Source organism: Meleagris gallopavo, chromosome 2, assembly GCF_000146605.3.
Source record: "Meleagris gallopavo isolate NT-WF06-2002-E0010 breed Aviagen turkey brand Nicholas breeding stock chromosome 2, Turkey_5.1, whole genome shotgun sequence".
NCBI classification, from domain to species: Eukaryota; Metazoa; Chordata; class Aves; order Galliformes; family Phasianidae; genus Meleagris; species Meleagris gallopavo.
The window spans coordinates 46,913,146-46,917,169 of NC_015012.2; the positions used below are offsets into that span (position 1 = coordinate 46,913,146).

The 4,024-nt window shown below is 38.2% G+C and overlaps 1 long non-coding RNA gene across 2 annotated transcripts in view; it reads left to right on the forward strand.

Annotated features, from left to right (window-relative positions):
• Positions 1-2,866, forward strand: part of LOC109366060 — a 19,257-nt gene extending 16,391 nt beyond the window's left edge. Inside the window, exons 1-3 of one of the 2 annotated variants that reach the window (XR_002112092.2) lie at positions 22-1,038; positions 2,214-2,344; positions 2,702-2,866. This is a non-coding gene — a long non-coding RNA (uncharacterized LOC109366060). Of the gene's footprint in view, positions 1-21; positions 1,039-2,213; positions 2,345-2,701 lie in introns of those variants that run through there. The other variant, XR_002112091.1, reaches the window with a different exon arrangement.
• The last annotated feature ends 1,158 nt before the right edge of the window (positions 2,867-4,024 follow it).

Consider the following 4,024-nt stretch of genomic DNA (forward strand, 5'->3'; position numbering starts at 1 on the left):
TAAGGCAGGATGGCTTAAAGGCTTTGTGTGTTCCATTTGTACCATGCAAGTTGTCAAGCACCACAGCTGAACGGAAGAAAGAATGTGGGGAATCTCTGCTAAGCTTTAGTTTTACATACTTAATAGCAGACACAGGATTTGTTCAGAGTTTTATTATCGGGTGAGGAGTTAAGGTAATTACAGCAGCGAGGCAGAAGGCCAAAAGATGATGAAGAAGTCTAATACCAGGAACCGTTTAGGTTAAGAGTGTACTGTAGGTTATTTTTTAAAATATACTAACCACCTACTGATGACCTCCTCCTGGGGAAATTTAAACACAATTTAATTATTGCACCTCATGTGTTAACATTTACAATAAGGGCACTGCAGTTTACACTCTAGTGCTTGCTTTTACACGGTGTGTAAAGAAAAGGGATTTGGCTGAAGTCAGTGAGACAGAAGAGGTTAAAATCAGTAGCTGGAAAATGAAAGAGCTGTAAGGCATTCTGCACATTTCTTTACTATGCAAATATTCAGAACTTATTTGAATCTAAAACGGGAAAGTCAATCGTTTGGACTTCAAGGTAGATTTCTTGCAAGTTACACCTGTTCAGAAGACAACTCTTTGTCTCAAGTTTCAATACAGTGTAAACTACAAGCAAGTGGTTGAGAGGAATCCTGAAAGGGGTTGCACCCTAGCAAGAGAGTAGGTGTTTTGCTGAATTAAAACCCTATCCACTATTATACGAATCTTAAGAAAAACAGAAGTGTATTTTTAGCATTTTCTACAGAACTTCCCAGAAATGGTAGGAAATGGTACAGTGCATGGGAACTGTTGAGTCATGGCCTGACCAACCGATTGAGCATGTGGGGGAAGGACCCAGTCAGCCCTGGGAGCACAGGTGAAGACAATTCAGCTGTGTGACCCAAAGGGGTGGAGCCTGGATGCAACTCTCTTAGGCTTCATTTAAGGGCTGAATGGCACTGGGGAAGGATCTCTTTATGGAGGTTCTTCCTTGGTGAAGCTTTCCCCTGTGGACCTGGAATCTTCTGATACGGGTGAGCAATTTTCTTCCCTTTCTTTATGGTGCCCTCCTATCGTGCCTTCCATCATTGCATCTTTGTTGTAACACCTTTCCCATTGTATTGATCTGTCTAATTGCTACATGGACTTAGGAAGAAACGCTACTGGTATTTCTTCTGGAGCCTTAGAGGACTTTTGCTTTTCGTGTCAGTGAGAATCAAAAAATGTTTTCCTAAGAGAGGCACATGGTAACATCAAATAATACTAAATGTGTCCCACCTATAAGTAGTGACTCAGCTGTATGTCATGTGAACAAATATGGCTTTTTATTCATACTTTATATATTCTCTTATTCAGAGTGCTGAGATCTGTAAACTGTTAATGCTATCAATCATGCACTTTTTCTATTTTAGAAAAAAAATTGATGTAATACAGCACTCTTTCCCAGTTCAAAAACAGCTATTTGACAAAAAAAAAAAAAATCAGAATTTCTTTAGCTAGGCCAAGATATTTTCCTTCCAAAGTAAATATTCTTTTCATGATCAATATAAATGAATGCTTCCTTTTCAGGCTATTACTTGAGTGGAAGAAAAAAATAAAACTCTTACCAAGCCTCAAAAAAAGGTAGTATTGTATCTCAGTTTAAAACGTGGCTTACTGTCATGCTCCATTGTAGCACAGCTCACTAAGCTTTTAAAATTGAAAGGCAAGGGTAGACTGCCTCTCAATAGATTTCCCTTAAGTAGAGGCCTTCCTTATCCAAACCTTGTGAGGCTGCTAGAACCTCTTAATCACATCCTTATCTCAAATGTCATGTCTGCTCTGTACTTCTAAATAGATGAGCTGTGAGAAAGTGAAAAAGCTGGTGCTATCTTGAAGAAAGGAAGGGAACAACCTAGAAAACCAGGGGTGTCTCAACAGTGATAGCCCAGCTGTTTGCGTGCTGTGGGTCGACAAGGAGACCAGCAGGGGACAATAGCTTTTCCCAAAGGCACACGCATGCAACCCAATCATCTAGAGTTCATTATAATCTTTGAGTAACTTCAGCTGAAATCCATTTTTTAATCAAAACATTTTCTTCTACTTGAATGATCGTATTTGTTTGTTATTTTAGGACTTTTCATAAATTCTTAGCTCCTAGATTAAGCTAAGCTTAAATCTTCCTGATTTAAGAAGAAAGTGTTTTGGATTTGGGTTTTTTTTTTTTAAGGCTTAAGATTACTCTGACATTTATAACACAAGGAGAAGGAACTAAATTAGAGTATTGACACTGGAGTTTCCAATACAGCCCTCCAAGAAAGCATCAGTAACTGGACAAATTCAACACCAGAAGAAAAAAAGGTGTGTTTTTTTGTGTGGTTTTTTTGTTGTTGTTTGTTTGTTTTTGAAGCTTTACATAGTGTGAGCACTCAGATGGTACATGGGAGAGTCAAACTCTGAGAACTTTCACTTGAGCAAACCAGGTCTGTGTTTGACCACAGCTTTGGTTGTGTGCTGATGATCTGTGGCTGAATTCGCTTTCAAATCCAGCAGTATCCAGCAGTATTTCTGTATATCAGCCTGGGCAAGTTCTTTTACAGTGGCGCGCAGCTGATGATGTCTAGATAGAACAGAAAAAGCACAGCAAATGAGTTTTGTGAAATAAGGTGAATTTCTGTATTTCCTTGTCATGTTAGTATTATCCAACTGTCTTTATAGAGGAAGCTGCACATGCGACCTCAGACTGGGGGTTGTCAAGGACTCTCCTTTGGACATTGAATCCAACCTGTTTTTATCAACCTGAAGACTGACAGACTTTCTGTCTAGAAAAATGGAAACGAAATTGTGAAGTTACTGTTTAAGTGAAAAGTGATATATATATATATATATATTTATTTTTTTTTTTAAAGCTGTCAGTGTCACTGTTTTCCATTGCAGAAAACTATTTTTAAACTCAATTTCAGATATAATTATGCCAGTTGTTGTGGATTGATTTTTAACTCCACTTTTTCCTCTTACCTCTTGTAAAAGCTATTCAGGAGATTTCATCGTCAGAAATACCTGTGTTGAGCTCATAAAATTCACTGTATTTTGCAGAAGCAGTTTTCCTGTACAATATACTTAGAATAATTCTCAATCCAACTTACAATTTCAGTTTCTATCTGTGAATAATATAAAGTCTGACAAAGGCTTGAAAAACGTGAACTTGTGCTTTGGAATGCCTAAGAAAATGGGTGATAACTAAAATGCACAGCAAGAGGTGAGGCTCTGAATTTACCGTGCTACTGGGCAGGCAGCTGCCTAAACCTCAGTGATGACTGAAGCCATGATTTACATCATTCTAGGAGGTACATCCTGATTTTAACATTAGATTTATCTTCCTACTGCTTATTACGGATATACAGGAAAATAGTTATTTCTGGATATCAATATACAGAATGATTTTCTTAAATACATCACTTTTTGCCTTTGGGAAGGTGTTAAAAATGATTTCAAATTAGTTGCAATAGAGAAGAGCAATTTTAGCAACAGGCCAACGTACAGATGTAATGTGAACAGAGTCTAGAAAGAAGAGAAAAAAAGAGCAGCTCAATCACACATCCCAGTGCTTACGCTGATGGAGCTGTGAGAGATGAGCTTTCACTTTCCCGTGGCAAATCCCTGTTTTAGCAACAGCAGGCAAAAAGGATCAAATATTTACCTTGGTATTTAGCAAAATAAACTCAAATTCTAAAGCAGAAGACTCATTCATTTAAGGATATTATCACATCTGTCTGAAAGGTCAGGTACTGCTTAGCAGTTTGAAACACTTGTGCTGGAAGAGTTGAACAGCAGTGTGCCTGAGATGACTGAGCGTATCATGAGTGTCTACAGCACAAGTTGCAGAAGAAGTGATTAATGTAAATGCGCAATTACAGTGGATCAACCCAGGTACAGTTTTTTGTGATCAGATGTTTCCACTGTGTCTTTTTTCTAGATACCCCACTGCCCATTCCTGAAAGAGACTACGTTCAGTTCTGGTTGGTCTGGGGGAGATTTTAT